This window comes from Panulirus ornatus, chromosome 8, assembly GCF_036320965.1.
Source record: "Panulirus ornatus isolate Po-2019 chromosome 8, ASM3632096v1, whole genome shotgun sequence".
Classification (NCBI taxonomy): domain Eukaryota; kingdom Metazoa; phylum Arthropoda; class Malacostraca; order Decapoda; family Palinuridae; genus Panulirus; species Panulirus ornatus.
The window spans coordinates 41568896-41591285 of record NC_092231.1 but is presented as its reverse complement, the minus strand read 5'-3'; positions in this window follow the sequence as shown (position 1 = coordinate 41591285).

Genomic DNA, 22390 nt, shown 5'->3' with positions numbered 1-22390 from the left:
ATTCCTAGGGGCCCACCTCTCCCTCTCGTATAATCATAACTGGGGATACAGGCCAGGATTAGGGCGAAAGCTTGTGGTTATTGGACAGCCGAGAAGGGAATAAAGGGACTGATCCGGGATGGGAAACAAGGCCGCTAAGACTAACGTTGTTAAGGGAGCAAAAATTGTGGTTAATGAGGTCAAGCTGACGCGAGAGTGAGGAGGCTTAAGGAGATGACCTGAGGTGAGAGACAGAAAAGTTCAAGCTAGGACGCAGACGACGAGGAAGTTCGCCAAAGGTGGTGGAGAGGAGGAGCTTGGTGGTGAAGAGCGAGGAGGTAATTGGTACGAGATGACAGGAGAGTGAATTAGCGTAGGAATAAAAGGGACAGTATTAAGAAGACAGTGGGAGTCATTTGGAGGGAATATTACAGCACTCTGAAGCTGTCGACGCCCAATTATGTATTCAGATTAGGTGTTAAGAGGGACAGAAGGAAGACTGTTATACACTGGCAAAGACTACACGCCTGAGTCGACTCAGACATAAAAGATAAGACATTGTTAATGACTTGCAGGAGAGACATCAATGCAAGCCAAGCTTGGAGCCATCAGTCATGATATCACTACCGTTTGTCCAATAGAACTACAATGTAAAGAGTAAGGATTAATCTAGGATCACTCTCTGGTCGGTTTATGTCACTTCAGGTTTGTAACAGTTAGAGTTTCACTACACTAAGATCATTCCTGGTTTGTTTATGTCACTCTAAGTTTATAACTGAGAATTTTCTCATCTATGATCATACCCCGGCCGGTTTATGTCATTCTGGGTTTATAACAGTAAGAGTTTTCCTCTCTAAGATCATTCCTGGTTAATTTATGTCACTCTAGGTTTATAACAGTCAGAACTTTCCCTTCTAAGATCATTTCCCGGCCGGTTTATGTCACTCTAGGTTTATAACAGTAAGAGTTTCCCTCTCTAAGATCAATCGTGGTTGGTTTATGTCACTCTAGGTTTATAACAGTGAGAATTCTTCCCATCTAAGATCATACCCCGGCCGGTTTATGTCACTCTAGGTTTATAACAGTGAGAATTTCTTTATCCAGGATCACTCCCTGGTCGGTTTATGGTGTTCTGTTTTATAACAGCGGAAATCTCCCTACCTATGATCACTCCCCGGTCGGTTTATGTCACTTTAGGTTGATAGAAGTGAGAATTTTCCCATTTCTGTTATCGTGAAATGTATGTCAGCGCTGCGCACATCCCTACCGACCATGCCCGTATGTCTTAAGCTGAAGATCAACTTGAAGGAGTGCAGAAATTCTGCCTCTCAATGGGAAATTTAGTTGTAAAGAAAATGAGAAATTTTCGAGTGTGATTACTTAAAGTTTACACGGGGAAAGAATGCTGATGTTTCTCCCAGAATGCTGAACTGATTTGCCAATTGAATGGCTGTCAAAGTCATTAGGGGGTCGATTTGAGGTTGACGAGTCTAAAATAGGATATAAATTCAGTTGTGAAATTTCCGTAATTGAGCAATTTCGTTCCTCGGAGGCAGAGAAACGGCCGGGACACTGGGGGAACTCACTTAAAAGCAACGAAGACGTTGATTGCTGGATATGTCTCTCAAATCACAGGTCTTATAGGGACCAACAGAGGAGAAGAAGTAGACCTTTGTGATAGATGGGTTCGCGAGATTTTGATCCCTCTCTGCCTGTATAAAACAACGAGCACATAGCAGTGAACACCACTTTCAATAAGTAGAATCTTTACGCTACAATGAGGAGTAACTTTAAATCCCTTAGAATGTGAAAAATGTATTTTTTCTCCCGATGATACTTTAAAGTTATTGACTTCAATTTTAGGAATGATGAATGTTTAGATTTTAGGCCCATAATTTCGGATACTACTTTAAGTACTAGGCATACGTGTGGGCCATGTCGTTAACTTTAGGTGCTGGAACTCTTCTGAAATGGAACCCTTAACTTCGAGTATTGGCTCTACCAAGGGGATCAGACTCTCTATCACGAACACTAGTGATAATCAGAGGCTAGATCCCATCTTCTGGTAAAATTTGTGGGTAAGAGACTTGGTGTTTATCACTGCTATTGCACAGGAATAGAAAGAGGGAAAGTCAGAAATGTCGCTTGTATATCAGGATGGCTAGACACATGCTAGATCACTCTACAGTAAATTAGACAACGAGAAAATAGCCCCTTTAGTTCAAGTATATATATATATATATATATATATATATATATATATATATATATATATATATATATATATATATATATATATATATATATATATATATATATATATATATATATATATATATATATATATATATATATATATAAATATATATATATATATATATATATATATATATATATATATATATATATATATATATATATATATATATATATATATATATATATATATATATATATATATATATATATATATATATATTTTTTTTTTTTTTTTTTTTTTATACTTTGTCGCTGTCTCCCGCGTTTGCGAGGTAGCGCAAGGAAACAGGCGAAAGAAATGGCCCAACCCCCCCCCATACACATGTACATACACACGTCCACACACGCAAATACACATACCTATATATATATATATATATATATATATATATATATATATATATATATATATATATATATATATATATATATATATATATATATATATATATATATATATATATATATCATTAGATTTACCCATTTTCTAGCAACATCATCAGGTTATACCGTTTTTGTGGTTATATCATTAGATTTACCCATTTTCTAGTAACATTATTTGGTGTTATCCTTGTCACTCTTAATCATTGTCGCTTCAGTATTCGCACCATCAGTCTTTGCAGCTTTGCAGTTTTGCAGCAATATTGCCATATGATATCGTGTCATAGCAAGAAGCAACAGAGTGTGCCAAAGTTTTTGCAGTTATATGAGACTTTACTAACACTTGTTTTAATCATGTTATCTGACTTTACTCATGCTAGGGCAATACAATCGCCCTTCTTTTTTTTTTTTTTTTTTTGTTCGTGTTGTAGTTCTTATCGTTCGACTTTATATGTGTTGTGGAGATGATATCAGACTTGAGCTTCAACACGGCATTGACATCAGACCTAACCTTAGCTTTAGTGATGATATCAGCCACATTGACATCAGACCTAACCTTAGCTTTAGTGATGATATCAACCACATTCATCCAGAACTCTGAGATGACGAAACGCTGAAACTGGCAGTACCTTAATAGTGGTAAAGTGCTCAGTACTTAATCATACGCTTTAGTAAGCGTTCTATGTGTTTGCAGTGAGTACTCAGTGGCGTAGAACACTGTGAGCATAGCTGTCATCGCAGTGGATTTTTCTCATCAAATATGGCAACGTCTATGAAGGATGAGAATCGTCTGTAAAGAGGAGTAGATCTAGGATTGTGATGATAAGTAACCAGGGATGTACAAACCTCGCTACACATATTGTGGAAAGTGCACACGTCCCCTATCCTCTACTGGTATGATGAATACCCTAGAGATCATCTTTCTCCATATATCATCATTAGAGTCAGGCATCAAAGAGAGCGCTTTTTTTTTTTTTTCCTACCCGACGCCTGCGCTATAACTTTTATCATTCGATATCCTGACACTGTCATTGGTGGCTAACCATCATTCGTCCGGCATCCTGGGATTAAAAAGTCTTGATATATTTCCAATGTTCCTTCCCATTCGTGCTATTACGCTGCTCTACGATAATTACGAGATCATCAATACGTTTTGTTAATTAGAAATGAGATTAATCCGCCTTTGAGTTTGCTTAATTTGCATGCAAAACAACGTATGCAAATGGATGAATAACACACAAAGACAGGAGGAGCACCAAGAAACATAATAGTTTTTGAGTCGTATTTGTCTTACGAAACTTTTTGTATTGAGACGTTAATTGTGTCTTGATCATATCTGGGGTATATTGGATGTCTGGAGTGTATTAGATGACTAGGGTGTACTGAATGTCTGGGGTGAATTGGACCTCTGAGGTACATATTGGATCTCTGGGGTATATCATACTTCCGGGTGTAGTGGGTGTCTTGGGTGTACTGTGCCTCTGCTGTGCATCGGATACATGGAGTGTATTAAGCCTCTGGGGTATACTGGACTCTGGGGTGTACCGGAGTCTGGGATATACTGAACTTTTGTGTTATACTGAACATCTGAATTACATCGGATATCTGAAGTGTACTGGACATCTGAGGTGTGGTATTTGAGGTGCACTGGGCATTTGAGGTGTACTGGGCAGTCGGACACATCATCATATCGAGAAATCCAGTAGCATGTGATCACTGGGTGAGAAACTGTATTGCACAATGGTTTCGACTAACGCACTGTAGTCGGCTTGGGTTGTAGGAGGCTCCCGTAGCTTCCTTGGTCCAGCTGGGGCTTATAGGGCCTTGATTGTGACTTCCTTTCGGCTGAAATATGCATGAATTTCCGGTGTAAAAGAAATATTCCCCTTCTGGGTTTATAGGTTATTTTTCTCCAATTCCTGCCACTACGTCGATATAAATCCACTTGTTCATAGTTCCTAACTTCATATGTGAGTTAGTTCCCTTTAGCTTCGGTTCTTTATTTACATCTACGTTCAGATGTTTCCACGTAACAAGCATTTTCCTGTCTACATACACCAATCAAAACCCAAAGGCTACAACACAACCCATCAGCTTAACAACAGTAGCTAGTTATACACAAGTGTGGCCATAGTTGTCAGGAAGGACATATAACACATAGAATTTCTGAGGCCTTCAGTTCTCTCATACTTTATCAGTTAATATTGCAAGAACCTATATTCCCTCGGGGACGGGCATGTCCCATGCTACCAGATTATAGCAAGATCTCTACGGTATAGAAACTATCGAACGTAATGGATTTTCATAGGTGTCAATGGACTGAATCAGGACATCTGAAGCGTTCGGGGTAAACCATGGAAAGGTCTTTGGGGCCTGGATGTGGGTAGGGAGCTGTGGTTTAGGTGCATTATTACATGACAGCTAGAGAATGGATGTGAGTAGGTGTGGTCTTTCTTTGTCTAATTCCTGGACTTACCTCCCTAACGCTGGAAACGGCGAGTAAGTATGAATAAAAATCTAGACTTGCAAACCTTAATCAGCCTACCAAACATACTATAGGCAGAAATACACTGAAAATAATATTTCGGTGCTTTCCACCTTTTATAGGTCAATCTGCCAGACTGCATGTGTAATACTTGGAAAGGGGAAAACCTTCAACAATATCCAAAACAGACAGGGGTGACCACCAAAGCAGCGATCATAATCCCATGATAGTCACTATATCAACCGCTCTAATCCTCATACCCTATGCGCTACGGCTGGCTGCCTACAAAGGCAGCTGGACCCAATCTAGTGAAATAGCAAACATAGATCTGCTCAATGCCGAGCTTGAGGAGAAGATAACTAACGAAATAGACATGGCTCCAGGCAGGATTGTGTGATCATAAGGGGACACAAGTTAGCGCCCCAGAGGAGCTGCAGGATCATGGGTTACACATTGATATTACAAGGTTTGATGATAGATCATATCACCAAGAGATCCACTCAAGGAGAAGCGGCTTTGATCAGTCTATACAGGTTCTGACACCTTACGAAAAGGCAGAAATTACACCTGGTGGAAGCCTTGATCATACAACTCCAAACATACTTCCCTATAACAACGTATTTCGCCTCCAAATCACACAAATTGAAATTACAGAGAACACAAAATAAGGTTCAGTGATTCGCTACAAAGAGAAATACTTTCACAATAAAGCACAGTAGAACATCATAAACGACTAGATATCAGAGCACTCGTTTGATATCTAAGAGGTACAAATGCTATAGACGTATGCGAGAACCTCGGTAATTACGGACATGAAACACGACTGAGTCCCTCAAAGCCTCAAAGCACTTAGAGAGGCTCTAGCCATAGATGCACACACAATAAACAATTCTTAGCTTAAAACTTCAGTCCCATGGGGATATATAGATAGAGTACAAAAACGCGCTTCTAGAGAATCACCCACACATAGCAGTAAAAGCACACTGCACACAACGCACCTGTACAGACTTTAACTTTCTCTTCCATTTCAAACTCTCCCTTTCCATCTCCCTCCTCTTTTTTTTCTTTTCTTTTAGCCACCCAATACAAAGAAGTAGCAATTAGGTAATAAGACTTTTCTATCTGTGATGAAATGGGAAAATTTCTAGGGAATATCACATAGAAAATTCACTCACCATGTTATCATCTCCCTCTTAATATTCATTGATGAAGATATAATCTCTAAAAAATCTACATAGCCTCTATACATAGCCTCTCCTCGTCCATGCCTCTCCGTACCCTTATTCCCTCCAAAAACAGGCAAAACGCAGGAGTTCTCCAAGGTCTCGGTGTCTCGAAAACATTTAGAGAACAACTGACTCTTGTCTCCACCTTCCTTTCAGTCAGCCGGTGAGGGGGGGGGGGGGGGGGGGGGGAACGGGCCTCATTAAGACGCTATTAATACGCTGACTTGACGTTCTCAATAGTCGACCCGGACACGGCCTGTTTACCCGAAAAATTGTGTGGCGCTGACCTAGTAAACAGATATTTTCTGGCTCACACAAAACGACCTTCTTCCCCTCTGGCAGAGAGGCAGTGGGGAATGTGTGTCTCCTCATGTGGTAGTTGGTCGGGGTGGAGTGGATGGTGGGGTGAGGTGTCCGAGTGGGCGGTGGGGTTGGGTTCGACTGGGGGTTAGGTTAGGTGGATTCAGCTGGGTAGTTATGTACGCATGCAGATCAATGTAGAAAGGTGAAAAGCAAGGCGAGGCGTTTCGGGTAGCTAGTCCCATGACGATGGACGTTGAAATGAGAGAGAGAGAGAGAGAGAGAGAGAGAGAGAGAGAGAGAGAGAGAGAGAGAGAGAGAGAGAGAGAGAGAGAGAGAGAGAGAGAGAGAGAGAGAGAGAGAGAGAGAGAGAGAGAGAGAGAGAGAGAGAGAGAGAGAGAGAGAGAGAGAGAGAGAGAGAGAGACTGTGGTAGATGACCAGACACATCAGCTTCGTTGAATATGAAGAAGCAGACTGAATGACACATCATTAGCAAATAAAATAATCGATTACAATGAAAAATAGTTTGCTCTGAGTGTGTTTGTGGAACGCTGAGTTCCGAGCGAGTGAAGCCTGGACAGAGACACAGTGTACACCACAATCAAGATTTTCGTTAATTGATAATACGTTAATGGCAGCAATATGCAAAATAGAGAACTGGATGAAAATTAGCTTGTTTCCATTGGGTTGATGGTTGTCTGAGCTCTTGGCATGTCGACATTCTGAGTCATAAAAGCCTTCTTCTTTAATTTACAACAAACAATTGAAAAGAAACACGCACTTGGATTCCATCGTAAAGTGATCAAGCTCTGAGGCTGTGCGCGCTCTAAGTGCATGTATAACCCTCGCTTTCGTTAAAGGGTTTTCTTTAAGCATAATCAACAGAACAAATCTGATCAGATTTCATCTACCTCATATATGATGAGATAAGTTAAAGCACTAAGTCAGGAGTTATTGCTTAATGAAGAGCTGATGATGAATTAACGAAAATATAATTCCAGAAAGTAATGTGAAAGGTAACAAAGTAATCAACTTACTACGAAGATTTATTGTAACGATTTGATAATGAAAAGACCTAGATGCCCACAATTGAGCTGACAGGATCAGAAGTATACTCTCGTATCGGCTACAATAGATGTCATAATCAGATTATGCCAGAGATGAATGCGAGTTATTGTCCGCTGAATAGATTCTGGTTAAAAAAGGGACTTCAGGATTCTTTCCTCCGAAGTAATTGAAAGAATAAGCACTGTCTATGCGTCTCAGTATACGGAAAATGTTTTGAATGCACACACTCAGTAACAGAAGAGCATCATTAAACAGCCTTGTAGTTGATACGATAAGAAAAGGATTCTGAAACTTTACCGGAACATAAGAATCGTCAGTCTCATTAGAGATAGTCTTATGGAATAATACCACATACATGTTTAATAACTAATCAGTTATGGAATTTCAATCACTGATGATATGAAACTGCATTATACTCGAAAACTTAGACATTTCCTATTAACAATTTTGATCAAAGTCATTGCTTTCAATAGTCCTTCTTGTTTATAGGTGAAACACGGAGCTCTTTTTCTCTGTCTCATTTGTGCATTCTAGGACTACTGCTTTTATATTGACTTTCATGAACTGTGTCTAAGCTTGCCATATGAAATGGCTGACTGCTGCCTTGTCAGGTAATCATCTGGAGAATGATTATGATTCCAGCGACAAATGGTGACACAGCCAGTATATATGACACTGTGGATTTGCATCACTCTACGGTGTCTTGTTTTCCCAGCATCTGATACCTAATGAAACAATGAGTTCCTGGGCTTCTGCACTATTACATACATACAGCCTCGTTGGAGACTAAGTGGGCTGTTGGCGTTTAAATTCCTATTGTGATCACTTGTAACAGTGACGAGGAATGCTCTCTCTCTCTCTCTCTCTCTCTCTCTCTCTCTCTCTCTCTCTCTCTCTCTGCTCTCGAGTGTGCTGTGAAGAAGAATAAGAGATGAAAGCACTTTAAAGGCTAAAGATCAGGAGACTGAAGCAGGAAATAGGAATGCTAAGAAAGTTTGTTGGATAAGGTAGGAAAAGGTGCAGCTATGAAAACTGGAAAAAAATGAAGGGGGGAAATCTTACCGGCGTATATTGAAAGGGAAAGAATCAGTTTTCTCTTCAAAGTGCTTCTGAAGCTGAAGCGTTTCTTTTTCGGGAGTTCTATAACTAAAGAATTATGAGAGAGAGTTACGGTAAACAGAAAGAGAGAGAGAGAGAGAGAGAGAGAGAGAGAGAGAGAGAGAGAGAGAGAGAGAGAGAGAGAGAGAGAGAGAGAGAGAGAGAGAGAGAGAGAGAGAGAGAGAGAGAGAAGTTGATCTTTAAAAAGGGAAAAATTATTTTTCAGGTAAAAGAAAGTACAAAGTAGGAATAGGTAGCCATACATAACCATGCTGACATGACGTATTTACGAGAGATAAGATGGAGACTGCTGAGAGTGAACAGGTCAGGGTTGAATGTCTTGCCTTGCTCTAAGAGATATGGCAGTCAGATTAACAGCACCCCATTTACTCAAGCCAGACCAAAGCCGTTGTCTGGAAAGCAAATATCATCAATTTACATCACGTTCCGCCAGTATTGTTTACCAAAAAATTAGGGAAATACAACACTGGCATAAACAACTGAAACAAGGTTGATGGATGTTTTGTAAATGCTCTAGAAGCCACACAGGTGTTTAAACCTTAAAGCCGGTCTCTAGGCTACCCTTAGAGACACCGTAGGATGTGAGGTGAGCAGAGGAATATCTTCACAGTCGTTTGGGACTCTTCCGTCGATCCTCCTGACCCATAAATGCAAGGGTTATATTCACCTCCCGCCACAGAGTACGGATCAACATGGTAACTTGTTCAGTTATCAAGTCTCTGGGATACTTGAAAGGCGAAACCATTGTCCCCGCCAAGGGAGGTAGAGTACGGGAGGAGAATGGCTGAATTGGGGAGAGAGGTCAAGAAGGGATTAATAAAGTTAGGAAGGGGATTAGGTAGATAGCTTATCTAAACCTTGGTCACAACATTTCGGGTACGTTTGGGTTACAAAGGGCACACTACAGGAGGGAAAGGCTAAGGATCCTTTTCAGGTCACTGATGTATGAAACATATAGAAATGTTGACTATCAGCGAAGTGAAATAGATGAATTATAATGTCCACTGACAAATTAGCCTATTACCATTGTTGTAATAGCTCAGACTTTTCTTGTTTGTAGGAATATATACATACTTGTCATCACAGTTTGATACTCTGTACTTATAAAAATGTTTTTCAAAATATTGAGAATACTGATAGCAAAACACCAATCAATAAAGAAACATAGTATATAGGACTTACAACTGTACTTTGAAATGTTAATCCTCTATGAGAAATCGAATGCAGGGCTCACAACTTGCCCTTCAAGATGTTGTTAACCTTTTATGGGCAATCGAATTCAGGGGTCAAAACTTGCCCTTCAAGATGTTGTTAACCTTTTATGGGCAATCGAATTCAGGGGTCAAAACTTGCCCTTCAAGCTGTTTGCCTTTGATGAGCAGCCAAATGGAAACTGACCTTATAAAAGACTTCGAAAAGAGAACAAGTTAAGGCATCTCTATATTTAGACATATGTATAAGCGCCAAAATAACCCTGATTCAGAAACAAACCACAGTAATGTAAAGAGGATATGAGGAGAATGAAAACTAGTGGAAGCTGAAATAGGTTACAAAGACAAGAGAGAACAATGCTATTCCAGGGAGTCAAGTTCCTCATAAGTAATTCGAAAAATTGGATCAAGAGGTTCATTGAATTAGCAGAGGTGAGCTATGGAACAGGAATTACCATAGAATATAACGCCAGTATATTTCTACTGGTAGGTAATTAAAGACAGAGTAAGTGAAAGTAGCAAGGAAGCAAGTAGACACAATCTTAGCAACTGTTTCTTTCCAGTATTCATAAAGACGTGAAATATTACCAGGCCAGACAGGGGGGGTTCCTGTGGTTCAATGACATTTGTCTGGTGAAGGTACCGGATCCTTCCGTGTAAAGCAAAGTCAAAAGAGCATAAAGTATTAGACCCTTAACGCACGCATGAAATCTTGAAGCTTTTTAGTAGAATTAAGGGTAAGTGAATCACCTGATCCTTATAACGCATTTTCTTCCCCATGAACCTTAAAATCGTATGCAAATGGATGATAAACTTTACGTTGAAAATTCAGTAATTCTTTTTAATTAGCCATCGTTGCTGAATGATTAGATGATTTTTTTTTTTTCTTTTTCATACTATTCGCCATTTCCCGCGATAGCGAGGTAGCGTTAAGAACAGAGGACTGGGCCTTTGAGGGAATACCCTCAACTGGCCCCCTTCTCTGTTCCTTCTTTTGGAAAAAAAAAAAAAAAAAAAAAAAAATTAGATGATAGAGTTATAAAAAAGACCAAAAACCAGCTTTCTAAATATAGCGCCATTAATCTGATATTGATGTCAGTTTACTTCTCGAGTCAATAATTTCGATCAAGAATTGTGGAATATCTCAAAGAAAAAGGAAATACATAACTGATAAACAGGCTGATTTTAGGATTATTTTTTTTCAAAAAACCATTTCTTTTTTTGGAATTTTTCTACAGTTTATTCTTGTTTCATTACCAGACCAAACCACCTGACAATATATAACTCCATTAATTCAAAAAGGATGTATCAAAGAAATAGTTATACATTAAGATGAATGTGTAAGTAAAGTTATAGGTTTCCTAATTTCAATAATGAAATTATGCAGGCTTTTCTGTCATATAGCCGCATCGCTTCTTCCCTTCCATAGTCAACAAATTTGCTAAAGGAAGAGGTGTGTGTGTGAGAGAGAGAGAGAGAGAGAGAGAGAGAGAGAGAGAGAGAGAGAGAGAGAGAGAGAGAGAGAGAGAGAGAGAGAGAGAGAGAGAGAGAACATGATTACACAAGTTCTGTGGCTTCTTCCAAGTAATCAGTCCTTAAGATTAAGACCTACAAAGTGGCCGGGGGAGGAATGCAAAGCAAAAGTCTCTCTCTCTCTCTCTCTCTCTCTCTCTCTCTCTCTCTCTCTCTCTCTCTCTCTCTCTCTCTCTCTCTCTCTCTCTCTCTCTCTCTCTCTCTCTCTCTCTCTCTCTCTCTCTCTCTCTCTCTCTCTCTCTCTCTCTCTCTCTCTCTCTCTCTCCAACTTTAGGCCGATTTGTTGAACTAACTTCTGGGCCCCAACTTTTGTTCAGTTCCCGACCAACTTGTAGACTATGGCTGACCGATTTACCCTCCTCCCTCTCCTTCCCCTCTCCCTCCCCTCTCTTCCCCCTTTCTCCCTCTCCCTCTCCCACCGCATCACTAGGCCGATTTCTGACCCTCAGATTCTAAATAACACTTCGAGAGTTATATTATGCTGGAGACTCCCACCACCTATTGTTCTGAGACGAGGAGAACCATCTTTCCTCGAATGGTTTTTCAGCAGGCTTCTTCCCCTCGGCGTTCCAACACGGACAAGTTGAACTCCCACGATAGCAGACATTCTTTCCAAGGCCCGCCAGAATTTAATTAGAAGTTCCTCTATAACGCTTCCCTTGCTAGAGATATCTACTGGCCACACTTTTCTCTCTGGTTGTGAGAGGAGGGAAGTGCTCAGCTACGCGGCACTTGATTTGCTGAGCTTAGAACCCATTAGTTTCTTTTCTGACTAGAGGCGTATTTGGTGTTTTTTTGTATTTCACAGACACACTTTGATGGTGATCTATCCCTAACCCTAGAGAGGACTAATGGTATCATTTGACTTGCCTTATTTATTGTATTACCTGTTGTATCTGCTGTCTCTTTAGCAATCATTTGCAGAAACGCATTTACTTTTGCATATCATTACCGAAAGGTTTAGTCGGATAAACTCTGCTACTTAGTGTGTCACATAGTTTAATTCTATTTCCTTCTTCTTTCTCTGATTAGATCAGTTATTTCTATATTCTTGTACCTAAGATATCTATGTAGACGTATCACAATCACTCGAACTTAGGAAGCCTTATACTCAGAGTTGATTCAGCCTGTTGAGTTACTTCTAAGTTTAATTAAGTCCCTTTTGAGATTTAGAAGGCTCTCAGTGGCAAGAAATCCGATACGATCATTCCATTAATAGAGAGAGGTTATTAGTCAGCGTTCTTTAAAGACACGGGTTGGGGGGTGGGTTGGGTATGAAAGTGATGAGCAGAGAGAGAGAGAGAGAGAGAGAGAGAGAGAGAGAGAGAGAGAGAGAGAGAGAGAGAGAGAGAGAGAGAGAGAGAATGACAGCAGGCATCGCGTGTCTATAGTCGCCAGACACCATGAAAATGGTAATCCCAGATTACAGCGAGGGTTTGAAGCTTAAGTGGCATCCCCAGTCACTCTGTGTTAATCATGCCTGTCTGAAGCAAGGTGAATGACCAGCTAGAGGAGAGATATGCGAGTTTCTCCATGTAATAAAGATATTCGAGGATACTACTCGTAAGATTGTGGGAACTATAAACTCCTAGCTAAACTGTCTGGTTCTGCAATGGGCATCACCAGAACGAAAGACAAATTTGGATTCAGTAAAGGACGTCAATATTGTGGGAATTTCGTTAGGCCCTCTGCCAGCAAACACCTGGGGCTAGAGGGATCGCCAAAGTACCTCTTTCATAGCAGTGGGCATCGCTGGCGCTGCCTGATATCGTGTGGTAACAGCGACTCTTTATAAGGAGTTAAGACTCTTGGATTTTACCTGAAACTTCTTTATTCCCCCCTTAGCATCTGTGTGTGTAGACTTAGTCTGTGGGTAAAGCCACCTATCAGATGCTACTGTGTACTTTTAGGTAACGTCGTAAGATTCCATTCTGGAACCTTTTTGATGACAGTCCTTTGAATCTGATGCCTTGAATCTTATACTAATATCCTCCCTGGAGGGTAGAATGAGACCTTTGTGACGATAACCACTACTCAACACCCTTGAGAAAGATCATCCTCTTGCATCTTATACCAACCGCTTCATGCGGCAGCTGCACCGCGTGACAAATGAGCCTCATCTAAATGCTGATGAGTAAGTATGTATGCGTGAAGATAATGTGGACATCCTAGGAGCAGTGTTTGAGTTATGACGTCCAGAGTCAAGACGGAGGAATCGTGCATCGGGAAGCCTTCCCGCCATAAGCAATATCGCGTCCCAGGTGATCGGGCAGACGATATCGCCGCTAGGGTAGAGGTCGGCTGTGGTGGTGTAGACAATACTACGACATCGCCGATATGGTAGAGGTCGTCCGAGAAGGTGTAAACAATAATCAGGAGTCGCCGATATGGTAGTGGTCATCTGTGGTGGTGTAGACAATAATACGACATCGCCGACGCGGCAAAGGTCATTTGAGATGATGTAAACAATAGAGTAGATTCCATATATTTACATAGGAAATTTAAGAAGCTTTGTATCTGAATTTGTCAATATGGAGCTTATAACGCTAAAGTTAGCAAAAGAATCCCTAAGATATCTTACATTTAAGTTAAAAGCAATCATGTCGATAACCAGTTCACTGGCTTGTTTAATTACAGATAGTGGAGACGGCTCAGGAAAATGAAAATATGACAAAAACCATGAATAACTTATTTCTTTTACCTGTATAAACTTTTCAATACACATCCCAATCAATTGGTTTTAAGTTCATCATATTTTTTTTTTCCGGCTCGAGTAACATCGAAAGGTTACAGGTATTTTATTCCATGAACCATCTATATTTCTACTGTTTTCACGCTTTCCTCTAATTTTCTGATATCTTCCTCCATCACAAAGAAGCCTCAAAAGAACCTAGTGGTCTGTCTTCTTTTCTTGGCATTCGTTTGTATAAGACACAAGAGCAAGGCTTAGCGCGTTCCATAGCAGGGAAACTGGTTTGCTCTAAGTTGTAGTCTGAACATGCTAACCGGTGAGAGAGGCAAAGCCTCTTATGACTTACAAACGTGCTTTACAACGTACTACAATATAACCTGAATTTTTCCTTTCAACAGACTCAAAATAAGATTCGCAAAACACGTTTTTTACCTCCATAACTTGACTGTTCCAGCAGCTCACCTTCCAGATTTCTCTGGTAATATGCTCTGGAATATCCTACACTCCTCAATGTTGTGTTTCTCATCACATCCCAAGTACACTCCATGTAGTGAGGCGAGGTAGAGGAGCGAACATAGCGACTCATTTCCAACTTAGGCACAGACTTGTAAGCTTTACCTAATCAGCAAGACCTACAACATTGAAGACACGTCTCGAGGGCTCAGACATTTATGGACAAAGTTCCTGTAATTAGAATCCCCTACCGTAGCCTCTCCTTCCGAGGTAGGAGCCTCCGACAGGAGAAAACTAGCGTTGCGCAACAGCGTCTCCCCTTAGGGTCATCCCTCACTGAAAGGCATCACCTCACCTTCGTATCTAACTTTTCTCTCTTCCCTTTGCCTCATCCAGATTTAGACTGCATTCATAATACAATTGACCATGAGAGAAAGGAATTATATCTCTCCCTTGCTCCCGGCCCCTGTCGAGATGAAGCAGTCTGTTCATATCTGGCTTACATACCTAGTGTCCATCTCGTATTACTTAGCGCTTAGGTTCTAATGTTGAAATATATAATGATAACGAATACAGTTTCGAAATGACGTCAAGTAGAAATGACATTGATACAGTATATGAATAGTGAGAGGTGAGTGTTAATTGCTATTCCCTTTTTTTTGGATTGAGAGAGAGAGAGAGAGAAAGAGAGAGAGAGAGAGAGAGAGAGAGAGAGAGAGAGAGAGAGAGAGAGAGAGAGAGAGAGAGAGAGAGAGAGAGAGAGAGAGAGAGAGAGAGAGAGAGAGAGAGAGAGAGAGAGAGAGAGAATCGTTGCCACATTTTCTGTTATCTTGTAACTACATGCAAAACCGATTCAAAACGCGATTCAAAAATACCTCATCAGCTGAGACTTTATTTCTAATAATACACTAAATACGAGGCTGATTACTATATGCAAATTACTTAGCCCGATAACTTATTCCCTGGAATTTCGAGAAAGTTTCTTAATGATGAATTCGCGGCAGCCTAAAAGTTACCAGAGTTCCCAAAAAATTATTAGAAACATTTGAGCTCGCGTTCCATTCAGGATTTACCCCCGAAAACAGCCAAACAAAATTAGAGAACTATTTGCTGAAAAATTATTTTTTGCATTAAAATTGATAATCTAAACACTCGAAAAATAAGTAAAATGCCTCACAACATTATTATTATTGCAGCCATAGAGAATAGGAGAATTGATATCATATACTTTTTTGAAAGAATTGATACAATAATTTGTAAAATTGATAGAAGCGTCCTTATAAATGTACGGCTGTTTTAATAAACAAACATTGGTTCATCAAAAGCTCTTTACCAGTAAAACTATACTGCGACTGGCAGAAACAATCTAAATATCTTCAGAGAAAGAGACGCCACTGGTAGAAACAATCTAATTTATTCCCGGGAAAGAAATGCCATTGGTAGAAAGAAACAATTCAAATTTCTCTAGAGAGAGACATCACGGGTAGAAACAATTTAAATTTCCATAGAGAAAGAGACGCCACTGGTAGAGGCAATATAATTTATTCCAGAGAATATCATCTGTAGAAACAATTTTAAGTTGTTCCAAAGAAAGAGACATCATTAAAGAAATTTTTTTGTTGTTGTTCCAGGAGACATCACTTATAGAAACTATATAAGTTGCTCCAGTGAGAGACATCATTGTTAGAAATAATTCAAGTTACTCCAGAAATGGAGACATGTTTGAGCTTCCACTATTGGCAGTCTCTGCTGTTTTTACATTCAGAAGGTGTGGAAAAGAAAAACTTATTTTTTTTCATTTCGTGAACCAAGAGTAAAGTTTTTAAATGGCTCATCAGTCTATGGCGTTATCTCGTACTCCCTAACAAGAGTCGACGGTGAGGTGTGAGTGTAAGATACAGATGACTATTTGTGTGTTGCAAAAAGGGAACAAATGTTATTATATGTCCAGTAGCCTTAACCTGTTAGTAAGACTCAGACGTACATATAATGCTTAAAGTCCAAGCAGTCTTTACTGTCTCTGAGGCCTTATACTTCATAATGCTCAAATGATGAGTATCCTGCTGTGTTACTATCACTATTCTCTACCTTATGAAATTGATAAAGCTCTAGCATTTAGCTATCATAGTCTTGAAGAAACTTAAAATTGATAATGCTCCAATATTCAGCTATCTTACTCTCTATGAAACTTTGGGAATATAATGCTCAAAGAAAAAGCCTCTATATGGCTTGGAATCAAGAATGCTCGAAGAATGAGTAGTCCACTATGAAGCTTAGAATTGATGATGCCCCAGAGTTCAGCAGGCGTACTGTGTACGTGGCGTTAAGATTAATAAAGCTTGGTGGATGAGCTGCATTGCTATGATGAGACTTGAAGCTAGGAAGGTGGTACAAGACCTTCAGCCTTATCACAACCAATAGTCTGTTCCTGGGCATTAGCTTTTCCACTTATAGCCTATGGTCTTATTTCTCCAGTGGCATGTACCAAGGGGACTGCAAACTTACGTATGCTATGTGAGATGCATTGTGCTGAGATACATATTTTACTTCAGCGGTGAATACGAATGCAAGATGAGCGAGAGAGAGAGAGAGAGAGAGAGAGAGAGAGAGAGAGAGAGAGAGAGAGAGAGAGAGAGAGAGAGAGAGAGAGAGAGAGAGAGAGAGAGAGAGAGAGAGAGAGAGAGATGCTCCTCCGCATCATGAAAAAACTAGAGTAAAGCTTCTGAATTTTCTGAGACAATATGTACACCTCTATTTCCTCCATGGCTCCCTAAGGATGGGGTAAACTTTGCCCCTTGTGAGATATGCAGTCTCTCTCTCTCTCTCTCTCTCTCTCTCTCTCTCTCTCTCTCTCTCTCTCTCTCTCTCTCTCTCTCTCTCTCTCTCTCTCTCTCTCTCTCTCTCTCTCTCTCTCTCTCTCTCTCTCTCTCTCTCTCTCTCTCTCTCTCTCTCTCTCTCTCTCCTTCTTTTTGCCAAATTCAATAGCTAGTAGTCTAAACAATAAATATTTGATTCTAGAATCTCCATAAAAGGTTGAGTTGAATTCGTTTTTACAGGTGGGGTGGAAAAAAAAATGATCGTTTTATTGCACACTGGCTTTCAGTTGCTAGAGGCAAAAGACTTTTCTCCCCTCTGGAAAAAAGAAACAGCTTCACGCAGCAGGCTCTCTCTCCCCAGCACGAAAAATAAACCAAAAAGTCTCACCTCTTCTCCGGCCCGGAACGGTAGCCTAGCCTCGCCTCCTGAGGTCTTTTGATTGCCATGAAACCCAGTACAACAGTCTGACCTCCGCGGTGTGAGGAGGACTTCAGGGGTTTCCCCTCTACGTAGTATCAAGCTGACTTCTGTGGTCACCTGATGTAAGCTTAGTCACAGGAATCCATCTACAGTGGCGACTTAACTCTGTTGTGGTCGGTGCGAAGGTGGTTCTCCTTTTAATCAACGATTTCCTCTCCTCGATTAAGCAACTAGGTGAACCTCTACGCTTTACATTTCACCACTGTGTTTATAATCCTTTCAAACTCATCCTTAACACTTCTTACTCAGTCTACGTCTCGTGTTATCAGAACTGCCCCTATGAATAGCTGGGACATACAGGATACCCTAGCGTGACAATCGTAGACTTGTTCAGTTTAATGACTTTAAAACCCACTTCCTTCCTATTTTTGGCTCAAAAAGTCAAATGTTTTCTCTTTTCATTGACTGCTGTGCAGTTTCACAAAGTCAAACAATAAACATATGCCTATCACCGTAACGTCTGATTTATCTTGGAAGCTCCACATACTAAGAAAAGCTAAAACTGCCATCCTAAAAATGGAAGTCCTGTCCGGATGCCCCCCAAAATTCTCTTTTGATCAGTTAATCCCGATTACATAAAAAAAAAAAGGATTGACTCGTCCTCATATGGAAAACTACAATAAGATGTCGGGGATCTGCTTACTTGTTAAGTTGAGTACAGAATAAACCCTGTTATCAAAGTTTGACCCATGCTCTGTGCTGAAACTTAGGTTCCATACTTCTCTTTTATAGATATTACTTTGGTTTCTGCTCCCAAAAGATAGATGCTTGTGTGTCCCGCCATTAGATAGACCTTTCAATACCTGACGTACTACTGTATCTCTTGATTGCTGTGTAGCCTTTGGCAACACAAAGGTAGGCTTTTGTGATGTCTGTTTCCCTTACTACATTGGCAAACACTGGAAATTGGAACTTTTTCCTTTATTTTGTTTGTCCAAACAACTTTTACAGTACCCTTTGAAAAACGAGGGCATACTAAATCCTTCAAATTTCTTTGCCTATTCATCTTTTTCCGTTACTTTTCTACTTCTTTAATATTTTTTTCCGTATTTCGCCTACCCATTGTAAGGCCTAGCCGATAACCACTTCCAGTTTTGAAGCAACCGAAGTATAGCGCCATCTGTTAATACCTTTTGACTTGAATTATGCTGGTAACTAAAGATATGGGACTTCATCAAATGCTTTCTGAAGGTCTAGGTTACTAAGATCAGTTGCTTTGATTTCAACACATACGATGATCTTGATATGAAGGAGAATAAGCGGATTTGTCCAACAAGATGGAATTCCTCGAAAATCTTACCTTGTTTTGAATGATGGCGATCATACGTCTGCCTGCTACGGACGTTAAGTTATTTTGACGACTTCTGGAAGAGATTTTTTAATCACTTTTTCTGAGTGTGTTACATTGGCATATATCCGAGTCTGTGGTGCTTTCCCTTTCCTTAAAGACTTTTTTTTGAAAAGAGCAGCTAAAATCTTAACCTTCTCATTTTTACATATTTTCTATGTTCTTGAATGAAACTTAACTCCACCTTTAGTTTCATTTACCATCCGTTTATTTCATGTTGTTACTGCATCTTGACTTTATATGTAAATACTGCAAAATTTTCTTTGCTATCTCTGGGACTGAATATGGGACATAGGATGTGCGCACAGTCGCGGTAAGGCTTTCATAACAGTGTGTAGGATATGGTTATGCCTAACACACCTGTTATTGCAGGGTGGAATGGTACTATTTTGAAATGGAACAGAGAAAAGCGAGTGACATTTAGAAAGAGATATAGGCCGAAAACTTCGTTTTTGCACCGATGAAATTAACCATGGTATTATCTCCTCAATAAAATTTATTGCGCAAGTCCAAGCTAAGAGAGGGTATATGTTCAGTGCGAGAAAAAGAGCTAATATCAGAGTGATGAAGGGAGGGAAAGTAAGCTGAAAATGGAATCAGCGATGTTAGGTTGAAGAGGTTTAGAGACTGAATGGAGACCATTAATGGAGAGACGAAGCACAGTCGGCGATAGAACAGAGTACTGATAGACGCCTCAATTAACAGGATTAAGATATAGTAGTTATTCCATCATCGAGAAGTTCAGTGGGTCGACCAAAGACAAAAGAAAAAAATAAATGACTTTGAGAAGAGAGAAATGATGAATAGAAGGCAAAGTCTTATCCACATCCTTTCAAAGGATTTGGAGATGTTGAGCATTGTAAATAATTTCAGTAAAGCTTGTTGATAGTTTACCATATCTCCTGTCGAGCTTTCTCATTTACTGATAGGCGTATCTTCGACCAAAAATGATATAATTCCTCATTACATCTCATCACTATGTCCAAAGGTTATTTTTTCACTTTGATTTTGATAGCATTTTCAAATTGGAAGGCTGGCGCAGCCCTAATGGGACCCGGACCTCTTGATTGTCCTATAAAATCTGCATAATTGAGGACCTTCCTGGGGAAAATTACGTTGATACCTGTATAAACGACCTTCTATATCGCTACCTTGCTCGATGTGCTTTTAGATTTTGTGAGTTTTCCACACGATGCTCAAAGCAGCCACTCTGCAACGGTGACTCATTGCATATAGCGATAGAGGCAACTATGACTCGCTGCTTATAGCGTTAGTGGCAACTGTGACTCGCTTCTTATACCATTAGTGGTTACAGTGATTCGCTGCTTATAGCGTTATTGGCTACAGTGACTCGCTGCTTATAGCGTTAGTGGCTAAAATGGCTCGCTGCTTATAGCGTTAGTTGCTACAGTGATTCGCTGCTTATAACGTTATTGGCTATAGTGACGCTGTTTTCAGCGTTTGTGGCTACAGTGACTCACTGTCTATAGCGTTATTGGCTATAGCGACTCGCTGTTTCTAGCGTTAGTGGCTACAGTGACTCACTGCTCATAGAGTTAACTTTTTTTTACTATAGTTTCCATGTTTATATGTGATTATACTGACATATGTGATTACGCTGATTGTCGGGTTATGACCATTATCCAATGTGGATAGATGAACAAGCTATACGAGAGAGAGAGAGAGAGAGAGAGAGAGAGAGAGAGAGAGAGAGAGAGAGAGAGAGAGAGAGAGAGAGAGAGAGAGAGAGAGAGAGAGAGAGAGAGAGAGAGAGAGAGAGAATGTCCATACATGTCTCCATCAGATCAGATCACACGAGAGAAAATAAGATGTACGAGTCCTTGAAGATTGCCTGGGATAGTTCTTTTAATTTCATCTCCATTTTTCTACATCTCCTTGACGCTATTTAAGAAAGGTGTTCTTCCTTATTCAGCTTCACTTTTGTGAAAACCTCCGTATGTTCTGTTTGACATGGCACATTAGTAATGTTTCCTTGAGCTGTGGTCAATCAGGTTGATTCTCTTCTTCCTCCGCTGCTTTCATTTTATTGAATATGACCCAGAGAGAAATGAGAAGCAACCAATCTTTGTCAGCGGAAATATCATTGTGACGATGCTCAGAAAGTTTTCGGGTGATTTCCACCTTTATAGAATTCCTTTGATGTTACTATAATCACTCAATAATCGTCCTTGTCCTTATTATATCATATTCTTTATCAGCGTATTTAATCTACACAAGAAGACTTTTGGGATACTTATCTACACAACAAAAGCCTTGCTGCTGTTTATTTGTGGGTAATACAAAGACAAGATTTACCCTCCAGTACTTCAATAGGCTCTAAAGGATCAAAATTTTAAGTAGATACGCAGTTCCAGGAACCTCTTTGTGGTAATCATTGAGGTACGATGCATAACTTAGAAGCCTGTTGGTGTAGGTCTTTGTACAATAGTTCATAACTACTACACACCTCGGCCTAAACTCCTTTAGCACTTGTGTTCTACCGACTCCGTTCGCAACTTGCGTTCCAGAAGCCCCCCTGCTGGAAGAAGTTTCCAGGGCCGCGCTCAGAGGTTCACGCCCTTAGTTTGTTCATTCCAGGTCTCTCTCTCTCTCTCTCTCTCTCTCTCTCTCTCTCTCTCTCTCTCTCTCTCTCTCTCTCTCTCTCTCTCTCTCTCTCTCTCTCTCTCTCTCTCTCTCTGTGTGCTGGCATCTGGCTGCAGCATATGCACCCTATACTAAAGCAAAAGCTGACGAAGAGTATGTGAACTCCTTTCCTTTTTTTTGTCCTGCAAAGATAACCTTGCGTGTGGCTTGTCTTTGTGTCTTATTGCAATACTCTTTCTCAGTTACGAATGTCTGGATAGAAGCTAAGCACTACTCTGGGTGTACTTCACAATCTCACTTACGAAAATTGCAATTCTTCTACTCAGAATGCACGTACAATTAATTCATGCCTCAAACATAACTCTTGGCCAGACCCACAGAATTTTTTTTTTTTTCAGCTGCACTACAGAGGTCTATTTCAGGAGCCTGGCTGG